At 43.5% G+C, this 11,509-nt stretch overlaps 1 pseudogene; it reads right to left on the bottom strand.

The window, feature by feature from the left end:
- Positions 1 to 7,162: 7,162 nt before the first annotated feature.
- Positions 7,163 to 8,633, bottom strand: LOC136322925 (dnaJ homolog subfamily A member 1-like; annotated as a pseudogene).
- Between the last annotated feature and the right edge of the window lie 2,876 nt (positions 8,634 to 11,509).

The raw sequence follows: 11,509 nt of genomic DNA, 5'->3' as shown, positions 1-11,509 counted from the left end.
ATTTTTAAAATAAATTTAATTTTTTTCAATTATAGTTCACATACAATATTATATTAGTTTCAGGTGTACAATATAGTGAGTAGGCATTTATGTAATTTATGAAGTGCCCCCACCTGGCACCATACATAGTTATTACAATATTACTGACTACATCCCCTATGCTGTGCTTTACATCAACATGACTGTTTTGATAACTGGCAGTTTATACTTCTTACTCCCCTCACCCTTTTCCCCCAGTCCCCCAGTGCCCTCCCCTCTGGCAGCCATCAATTTGTTCTCTAGATCTATGAGTTTGTTTCTGTTTTGCTTCTAAAGTAAAACTCAATTTATAAAATTATGAGTGGCTGTGTATTTTCCATTGTATTTGGAACTCCTCAAGGGCAGGCACCAACCTCCCACAGTGCCTAGTGTAAGTGTCTGATGTTCAGTGACCATGTGCCTTCTGGAAGAAAAGAGGATGAAAGGAGGGAGAAAAGAATATGTGGATTGCTTTTTGAAGACTACTCCGTTAATAAGTGATTTATTATTCTTTTTTTCCCCAAATTTTAAAAATTAATTTTTAGAGAAAGAGAGAGGAAGGGAAGGAGGGAGGAAAGGGGAAAGAGAGACAGAGAGAGAGAGAGAGAGACAGAGAGAGAGAGAGAAACATGCATTTGTTGTTCTCTGTATTTATGCATTCATTTGTTGATTCTTGTATGTGCCCTGACTAGGGATCGAACCTGCAACCTTGGTATATTGAGATGATGCTCTAATCAACTGAGTTACCCATCTAGTGCTGAGTTATTTCTTCTCTTTCTTTTCTTTTTTCTTTTCTTCCCTTTCCTTTCTTTTCTTTTCCTTTCTTTCCTTCTCTTTTCTTTTCCTTCTTCCTTTCTTTTCTTTTCTTTCCTTTTCTTTCTTTCTTTCTCTCTTTCTTTCTTTCCTTCTTTCTTCATTTCTTTCCTTCTTTATTTTTTTTTGTGTGAGAGAGTAGAGAAAAAGAGACAGACAGGAAGGGAGAGAGATGAGAACCAATAACTCATAATTGTGGCACTTTAGTTGTTCGTTCATTTCTTCTCACCTGTTCCTAGACCAGGGGTCTCCAGCTGAGCCAGTGAGCCCTTGCTCAATCCAGCAACCTTGGCCTTCAAGCCAGCAACCTTTGGGCTCAGGCTCGCAACCACAGCGTAATGTCTATGATCTCATACTCAAGCCGGATGAGCCTGGGCTCAAACCGGTGACCTTGGGGTTTCAAACCTGGGTCTTCAGTATCCCAGGTTGATGTTCCATCCATTGTGCCACCTCCTAGTCAGGCTGATTTCTTATTTTTGAAGGCAGACCTCACAAATACTGCCTTCTTATGCAGATATAATGAAATTCTGTTTGAAAGAGAAATCATGTCAGCCAGATACTGTCACCAAGATACTTACATGTGATGTGGCATTACATACTATTTGAATACATGAAAATTGTCAGATACTTTTAATAAAGTATATCCTTATTTTTGTAAATAAATAAGCACCTGTGCTGTGTCAGGCCCGACACTGTAAAGGGACTCAAACATGGGAGCAGATGTGGGCTCTGTCCTCAAGCAGTTCAAAGTCCATAGAAAAAGGGAAGACATGAGCGAAAACATCAAACGCAAGGTCAGAATCCTGACATGGGGTGAGAGAAGAGAAGAGGGAGGATTCAGCCCAGCTTGTCGAGATGTGAAAGCAGTGTCTTTCTGCCTTGAAGGTCTGGGGAGGAATTGTAAATCTGTTTGTTTATTGCCAAAGAACGCTTGCCTTGGAAACTAGAGAGTGCCTCAGATTCAGTCCCAGTCATAAAGTGTCTCTAAACTGGGTCAGGGACAAAAACAAAGGAGAGACGATACCATAAATAAGGAGATTATGGAGCAGAAGGTGTCAGCTCAGGCATTTAGAGGCTCTCTGCCAAGGAGAGAGAACTGGAAATATAATTATTTGATGAGAGGTTTTGGAAGATTTCAAAACCAATAAATCAATTAATTGTTTAGTACAGTTTTTCTCACTCCTTTGTAGCATATTATAGTTACTTCCAAATTGATTTCTCCACCTTCAGTCTCTCCCTGGCCTTATCTCTCCTCTACAATATTGCATCTTCCTGGGGTGGTGCTTTGATCATGTTACTCCCTTTCTTACAACTTTTAATAGTTCCAAAGGAAAACAATAAAAGTAGAATTTCAGTGGGCATTCAAAGTCATTTTAACTGCAGTCTATTGGAACAAGCTCAGATTCTGAGGTCTGCCAGGTTAGTGAATTGTTACCATATGGCTTATGTCTTCCACCAAGGATGTATAATCTCCCTAGACAATCTCCCTAATACAGTCTTGTAGCCCTCAGCTCAAAGTCTAGCACATAGCAGGTGTTGTAGAAATCGTGGAAAGGTGATCTATATTTTCTGAGCAAAGGCTGCTTGTCAAGTGGAGTGCTGGGTGTAGTAGGGAAGAGAACAGAATTAGAGTCTATCAGAGGAGATAAAATTAACATATGCAGTCAGTGAGAATAATAGGACAGCTCTTTGGGGTGCAGCTCCTAAAAGCAACACAAGCATAGATGAAGGGCAGAGGCCCTGGGTGGTTGAATTATATATCCTTACATAGCCATATAATGTCCTCAATATGGCTGAACTCTTCCTTCGTGGAGCTTGCGTTATTTCTTATCTGTCCAAGAGTAAGTGGCCAACAACCAGAAGATCATAATGATGAAGATGAAGATGATGATGATGATGACAACAATAACAAATGTATTACTACTTATAATAATAATAATAATAACTAACATTTATGGAGGTGCCACTATGTGTCATGTACTGTTCTTAACATTGTATATATTAACTTATTATTAATCCTTATAACAACCCAACGATAGACATCAGAGAGAGGATGAAGTTGAAGGAATCAATTCAAAAGTTATTGCAGTGTGCTAGATAACCCAATAAGATAATGTTATTCAGTGATTTTACAGAGGTTGAAACTGAGGCACAGAGAAGTTAGGTATGATTCTACTGATTTGAAGTGAGAGAGTCAGGTTTGAGGTCCCCTGTGCACTAAGGGGGTTGAGAAGGGAAAGCTAGGACCCCAGCCCCTCGGCGTGAGCTGCAAAATGCAGAATGGGATTTTAGACCAACCAGGAAAATTCTTGGTGTCTTTGGCAATATCCTTCCTTCCAGATGGCTGCTGTTTCTTATTTAGCCTTCTCTGAGCTTTTTGGCTCTGTGATTAGTTTACTTTCTCACCTGCATGGGAGAGCTTCTCTCTCTTTATCCATTCTGCTTTAACGTGCTTCCACCATCCTCCTATCCTATAGAAATCCCAGATGCCTCTCAGAATGGTAAACCAGTATCCCATTACTCTCTCTCTTCCTTGTCCCCTGGCTTGGATGTGCTCTTCTCTATCCTAGAGCATTCTTTCCTCTTCCTCCTTTTCTTCATCCCTTAAGGTATGAGTCAACTGAGTCCTATACCTATTTTTACAGATAGGTTTTTAAAGCAGACGCACAGAGTTATAGTTCAGTGTGATCCCATGGGGACAGTGCATTAGAGGACTAGCAACCACTAAGTTTTATGCCACTTCTGACTTACTGTGTGACCTTGGAGCCAGCCACTTGCCCTCTCTGTGTCTTAGTCCCCTGTGGTGGGATCATAATATCTACCGTCAAGCAGTGCTCCAAGCATGAAAGAATTATTATCCCGAACGCCCTCTGAGCTTCTAGGACAAAAGTGCTATGTTAATACACAGTATCCCTCTTCTTCTTCTTCTCATTAGTATTATTCAAACCCAGATGGCATTATTATTGTTGTTGATTGACAGCCCCGCATAGCCCCATTCATGGGTGTCAGAGAGCCAGGCGGTAGTTAACACAAGCAAAAACCATGTTTAAAACAAAGCCCAAGGAACACTCCAATAGTGTGTGCCTTGGGTTGCTATTAAAGCCAGAGCAGCTGCGGTGGCAACACGGAGGGACAGGGCAAGGAAATGCATCCCAGAGCACAAAGAAGGGAAAGTGGGTCTTGACACTGATCATATAATCGTGCTGGGCTTTTATAGACACTGGGAGGCCTCAAACAGAATAAATGCTTGAACTTTATCCACGGTTTGCAGGCAGCGGCTGTAAAGGTCTTTGTTGCTGTTGCTGCCATATTAATGACCCAGCTTGGGGCGCTGCCGCCGCCACCGCCGCCGCCGGCCGCTTCTTCCAAAGAAAACAAATCAAAGTGAGTAACTTGATGTCCGGCAATGAGTTTTCCATTATATAAAAATAAGTATAAATCTTTCCCAGTTGGGCAGCGTACTGCAATGTCGGAGGCTGGTGAAGGGGTCAAGGTGGCTAGACACTTTGAACCCCTGAACCAGTGCATCAAAAAGAGGCCCCTTCTCTGTGTGAATTGCAAAATAAACAGATAAAATAAACCATGGTGCTCCGGCTGTGTGGACAGTGTGTGCACTGGAGGAGAGAGGATGGGCGGCCACTGGTGGGGGGGGGGGTATGGGGTCCCCTGATGTTTCTCCTTTACCTTTTCCACTCTGCCTAGGCTGATAAACCCTGTAACTGATCTTCCACAAGCAGGGATATTCATCTTCAGCTACAGGCCATGCCTAGCAACATTAAAGAGGTTTTCATCAAAGTGGTATCTTGCACAGATGCAATTTAGTGTCTTGAGGTTTAAAAAAAATGGTTGTTTATTAATATTCTTAACAGAACTTGGGAGTCTTTGGTAAGCATTAGGGAGCTGAAAAGTGGAGGCAGCATGTCTTGGTGAGGGAACTGGACAAAAGGATGAATAGCCTTAGCTCCTAAGACGTGGAAGAATGGATGACTTTGGGTAGTTGGGCTGAGGAGGAGTGAGCATGTAAAATAAGGCAAGTGGACGTGGAGGAAGAAAATGGGGACACTGGAACCAGAGAGAAGAATGGGAGAGCTTGTCCCTGGTGTTGGGTGACAGTTTGGGGATGTAGTGAAGGGAGTGACAGGGACAGCATAGTTAGTAGGGAAGGATGTTAGACAGCTGGAGGCACAGAGAGCGGGGCCCTGGAGAGAAAGTCAGGTGACTTCTGAGTGGTGCTGGTTATAGGATCCGAGTCTCCCACCCTCACCCACCCCTATTCTAACTCAGATTCAGCAGGAAAAACCCAGCCTGCTGCTTGGATGTGGTGCTGTCCCCCTAATGCAGCAGTGACCCACCCCAGCCATAGGGAATGAGTGTCTTTTACTCAAACGCTGTGTTTTCTTCTTTATATTTAATCAAACTTTTCTTCCTCCCCAGACCTCTTTCCTTCACTGGGTCCCTCCTGATCATCTCTTCTTTGCCACCTGTGACCTTTAATTGATCCATGCCTTCACTCAGTCAGCATTGTGGAATTCTTCTACATTGATTTTCCAGAAACCATTCAAGGCATTCCAGACGCTGCTAAAGCAGGGTCTCTGCCCTGAAGCAGGTCTCTCCCCAGGGTCAGACCAACCGAGCTGAGATAAGTACCAGCACTGTAGAAGTAAGCACTGTGTGCCCGGTCAGCTTCGGTTGGGGGTGGGTAAGATATAGTGGGGTGGGGGTGGGGTGACGGTAAGGAAGGATTCAGAAAAGAGTGGTTGAGCTGAATCGTGAAAACCATATGGGAATTAGATGGAGAAGAAGGGGGAAAGATCTGAAGAGGAAATACCAAGTTCAAAGCACAAATTTAGATTGATGAAAGAGAAAAGACTGAGTGAGAGCCAGAGCACAAGCAAAGCAGGTGAAGAGGCCAGGCTCTGGGGGGTGACGGGCTGCCTGGGGGGCTGGAGCAGAGAATGCAGAGAGGTGAGGCTGAGAGATGGGCCAAGACAGGTCCCAAAAGGCCTGATATGCTGCAGCGAGGAGATCAGACTCGGGCTTGAAAGGTATAGGAATCCATTGAAAAGTCTGAAGTGTGGGGTGGGTCGGGGACAAGATCAGATTGAAGAAGGGTCACTGTAGTTGTGAGATGAACAGATTAGTGGGCAGGGGTGTGAGGTGAAAGGACCAGTTGGTTAGGAGGCTGGTGTCATTTCCAAGACAAGAGACAACTTGGCCTGACCTAAGCAGGGAGGGGACAAAGAATACAGGTTTTGTAAAATGGAGGAATTATCTCAAGAGCAAGGCATGGGGGCAGCAAGGAGAGGACGTCTACCAGAATTCTGGAAAACCCAATTAACTCATTCCTTCCATAGCTCCTTCCTTATCTTCTTTCCCGTGAAGGGCAGTCCAAATGCCTCTCCTTCACACTCCCTCTCCTTGAGCCTCTGCTTTTGTCCACATCTCCCCTCCCAGTTTCCTCTCACAGACATACAGCACCAGGGTTTCAACAGCTCTTCTCCAATAGTCTGACACTCCTCCTCCTCCGAACCTTATATTCACCTTCTTTAGTCTCTTTTCCCCCAATTCCATGCTTTTCCCAGTGTGACACCACAGGAGACAAAGCCAGAGAGATGAAAACCTGGGTGAATTTAGGCAGAAATCATATTAAGTTGGTCTCATTTCTTCTCTGAAATAATGGTCTGTTGGTAACAATTTTTTTTTTTTAACAGAGTCAGAGAGAGGGATAGACAGGGACAGACAGACAGGAATGGAGAGATGAAAAGCATCAATCATTAGTTTTTTGTTGTGCATTGCAACACCTTAGTTGTTCATTGATTGCTTTCTCATATGTGCCTTGACTGCAGGCCTTCAGCAAACCGAGTAACCCCTTGCTCAAGCCAGCAACCTTGGGCTCAAGCTGGTGAGCTTTTGCTCAAACCAGATGAGCCCGTGCTCAAGCTGGAGACCTCGGGGTCTCGAACCTGGGTCTTCCGCATCCCAGTCCGACGCTCTATCCACTGGACCACCACCTGGACAGGCTGTTGGTAACAAATTTAACATGATCTCTGAAAATTTTCATATTGCATAGTCCCAAATTTGAGATTTTTATTTAGTATGGAAAAGAACCATACTAAATGTTTTAAAATGTTTATGTTTTTTAAAAAAACCTAAAATGTTTTTTAAGCTTTTAAACTTGAGTTTATTTTTCATTTAATTTTTAAAACATTACCATAGTTGAATATTTAAAAAATAAAATGATTGTAAGTAGTGAGCATATTATGTTTATAGTCCTTCACTCATTCTCTACAGTTTATAAAAGGCCAGCAGTGAGGGTTACTCACTGGCCCCATTAAGAGGTCTGACCCTGAACACCACCCCAAGGATGATGCTCATCCTCATATGCTTCTCCTTTGTAATGGCACCATCTTTCTTGCTTTGGATCAAAATCCACCAGTTCGACCTGGTTCTTTTCATCAGTCTCCTCTATTTCCTTCCGTTCAGGTAGAAGTTTTTCCAGCAAAGAAAGTTTATCTGAAGAAAGAAGGCCATTCTCAGGAAAGTTTACCTTAAATTCAATGATTAGATGATCCTTTTCATATGGTCTATGACAGTGGTCCCCAACCCCTGGGCCGCAGACCAGTACCGGTCCATGGGCCATTTGGTACCGGTCTGCAGAGAAAGAATAAATAACTTACATTATTTCCATTTAATTTATATTTAAGTCTGACCGATGTTTTCTTTTTAAAAAATGACCAGATTTCCTCTGTTACATCCATCTAAGACTCACTCTTGACGCTTGTCTCAGTCACGTGATACATTTATCTGTCCCACCCTAAAGGCCGGTCTGTGAAAATATTTTCTGACATTAAACCTGTCTCTGGCTCAAACAAGGTTGGGGACCACTGGTCTATGACGTATTGGCATGCCTTCATCTACCCCACGCTTGACAGCTCCATGCTTCATGATCTGCCCTGGGCGAGGGGTGATGACTCTGGTTCAGTTGTCAACAGGAGCTATTGGCTTTTGGAAGCCACTGTGGTTCAACCAGCTGTTTGTCTACACACATGGAAAGGTCTTCTCCTCGTTGTCCTTCTGATCTAAAACAGTAATAATATCTCCCGGCTCCAGGCCTGGTTCTTGGTCTCCTTCACCATGGAATGCTATCTTCTGGCCATCGTTCATGGCTTTGTCAGTATGAACCTCTAGACTCTTCTCTCAACATCTTCCTTCTGTTGTAGCTTTTGCATCTATCTTTACGACTGATCCGTTCCCCATGCCCTGGCACTCCATGCACACAGACTGAGTTTGCTGAACCATTCCAGGTCCTATCTGATGAATTCTTATTTGCATCCAGGACCTTGGCAATGGACAGCCCTCTACTGCTCCTTTCTTACCACCTCTGCCTTCACATTTGTTACAAGTCACATTCTTTTACAGAGCTAGCTGTTTTGTTGCATTGTTACATAAATATTCTAAGGTTACTGAGAGCTGATGCACAACATTTTTACCTTTCCTTTCTCTCTGCATTCTTCTTCTTTCTCCACAGAAAATGTCTCAATGATGTCCATGGGGGAGCCCAAACTGCCACCTGCTCCACCTCCTTTCATTGCCTGTTTTCCTCCTTTGTTGGATAAGTCCCTTTTCTTTACAGCAGAGAGCACTTCATAAGCTTGGGAAATCTGTTTAGACTTCTCTTCTTCATTTAGATTCTTATCAGGGTGGTACTTCAAGGTCAGCTTCCTGTAAGCCTTTTTCTGTTCTTTCTGGATGGCATTGGGTTTGATTCCCAAAACATCACAGTAAGTGATTTCTTTCACCATTTTGAACAGCTGGTATGTGGGCTGAGGCCAGTGTGGGGAAGCAGGAAGGAGCACGTCACTATTGAGAACCTAATTCTTAAGAAAGCAGGAGAGAAGCTGCCTTTCCTCTTGCTCCTTCCCAGCCGTGGCAAGGAGTGGGAGCATGGACTCCTGGTTTCAAACATTGCAGAAAGACAAACGGAGGCTTCAGAGGAAACACGAAAAGTCATTATTGCAATTTCCATATTATTAAGTTTAGAGTAGTTTATCACCCGCTATTGCTGTGCCTGGCAATTTCTCATACATTGTATTTCCTCCAACCCTCACATCAATCTTTTTTTTTTTTTTTTTTTGTATTTTTCTGAAGCTGGAAACGGGGAGAGACAGTCAGACAGACTCCCGCATGCGCCCAACCGGGATCCACCCGGCACGCCCACCAGGGGCAACGCTCTGCCCCTCCGGGGGGTCGCTTTGTTGCAACCAGAGCCACTCTAGCACCTGGGGCAGAGGCCAAGGAACCATCCCCAGCACCCGGGCCATCTCTGCTCCAATGGAGCCTTGGCTGCGGGAGGGGAAGAGAGAGACAGAAAGGAAGGAGAGGGGGAGGGGTGGAGAAGCAAATGGGCGCTTCCCCTATGTGCCCTGGCCGGGAATCGAACCCGGGTCCCTCGCACGCCAGGCCGACGCTCTGCTGCTGAGCCAACTGGCCAGGGCCCCCTCACATCAATCTTATGAGATAATTATGATTCTACCTTAGAGATGAAGAAACAAGGGGTTAAGAAACTGGCCTAGGTCTGCACGAGTCGTCAGCCTTTCCCACTCTACCATGCATTCCTTCCGCAGGCAAGCTGATGCTGGTGAAAAATAAAACAGTAATAAGCCACATTAGCCTAACACAATATAATCCTACATTTCTCCACCCATCTCCAAAAATGTTAGAAATGGATCTCACTCTCTGGATTTTGCTTTGAAACAGAGAACTAAAAATGTTTCTTACAGCACTGTTTAGATTTCTCTTCTTCATTTAGAAAATGATAGTGAAACATTTTCTAAAATGATACTTTTCTCCAGATAAAATACTTAACACTCTGAGAAGTTTTTCAGTTTGTTTAGTAAGTTGTTCCTGAAAACAGCATTAAATAAAATATTTCACTAACTCTGTCTTTCAGCTCTTTCCTGAGACAGTGCCTCTGAGGAGCTTATCTTTGGAGGAATATGTTATAATTGTTTCCTGAGGCCTTCAAAAGGAACAGAAGTTCTGGAAGAAAACTGTTTACTCACTGCAGGGGTAGAGACCAGGGCTGGTTTGCTGGGCAGGAGCTGGAGATGTAAGTAGTCAAGGGAGTCCACAGTGGGGGCGCAGAGGGGAGAGACAATGAGCTGCTGCTGTAACAAAAAAAGTTAAAATATAAGAGTGGCTTTGGAACAGTAGAGGACATAAACTGGAAGACCTTGAGAAGATTATTAGTAAAAACTTAAAAGGTCTCAAAGAGACTGTTAGCAGAAGCCCAATGTCCTCAAGAAGGCTTTCTGTCAAGGATTAAAGAAAAGTGAGGTTCCAGCCGGTTGGCTGAGTGGTAGAATGTCAGCTCAGCTTGTGGAAGCACAGCGTTCAATTCCCAGTTAGCAGAAACATTGATACGTAAAGACACATGCAGCCCCATGTTTATTGCAGCATTGTTCACAGTGGCCAGGACATGGAAACAACCAAAAAGCCCATCAATAGATGACTGGATAAAGAAGATGTGGCACATATACACTATGGAATACTACTCAGCCATAAGAAATGATGACATCGGAACATTTACAGCAAAATGGTGGGATCTTGATAACATTATAAGGAGTGAAATAAGTAAATCAGAAAAAAACAGGAACTGTATTATTCCATACGTAGGTGGGACATAAAAGTGAAACTAAGAGACATTGATAAGAGTGTGGTGGTTACAGGGGGGAGGGGGGAATGGGAGAGGGAAAGGGGGAGGGGGAGGGGCACAAAGAAAACAAGATAGAAGGTGACAGAGGACAATCTGACTTTGGGTGGTGGGTATGCAACATAATTGAACGACAAGATAACCTGGACTTGTTATCTTTGAATATATGTATCCTGATTTATTGATGTCACCCCATTAAAAAAATAAAATTATAAAAAAAAAAAAAAAAGATCCACATATCAATTCCCAGTTAGGACACACAGAAGAAACGACCATCTGCTTCTCAACTCCTCCCCGTTCTCTTTCTCTCTCTCTCTCTACCTCTCTCTCTCTCTCTTCCTCTCCCGCAGCCATGGCTCGAATAGTTTGAGCAAAGTTGGACCCAGGCGCTGAGGATGGCTCCATGGCCACACCTCAAGCACTAAAATAGCTTGTTTGCTGAGCAACCAAACAGTGGCCTCAGATGCACAGAGCATCGCCCTGTAGGGGGCTTGCCGCGTGGACCCTGGTCAGGGTGCATGTAGGAGTCTGTCTTTCTGCCTCCCCGCTTCTCATTTAATAAAAAAAGAAAAGAAAAGAAAAGTGAGGAAAATGTTACTGGAAACCAGAGAGAAGAGGCTCCATTATGAAGTGACAGAAAGTTTAGCAACACTCTTGCCTACAATAATGTGAACTAGGTGATCTAGCTAAGGAGATTTCCAGGCAGGGTTAAAGGACATCCTGGCTTTTTTTGCTGCTTACATTAAAATGTGAAGGGTGAGGAATAAGCTCAAGAAAAAGAAATTTAATATGAAGAAGACAGAATGTACTGAGTTTGAAAATCTCCTTCTCCAGGTGGATGTTAAAGCAATGTTAAATTAAGAATGGTTCTGGACAAAACTAAAATTTAGGACATGGTCAGGAAAACATTGTACAAAGATGAAACTGAGAGTGTAAGTATAAAATTCTTTGTTAAGACTTTGGAAG

Source organism: Saccopteryx bilineata, chromosome 2, assembly GCF_036850765.1.
Source record: "Saccopteryx bilineata isolate mSacBil1 chromosome 2, mSacBil1_pri_phased_curated, whole genome shotgun sequence".
NCBI classification, from domain to species: domain Eukaryota; kingdom Metazoa; phylum Chordata; class Mammalia; order Chiroptera; family Emballonuridae; genus Saccopteryx; species Saccopteryx bilineata.
Note: the sequence above shows the minus strand (reverse complement) of the source record. Positions and strands in the feature narration are given on the sequence as shown.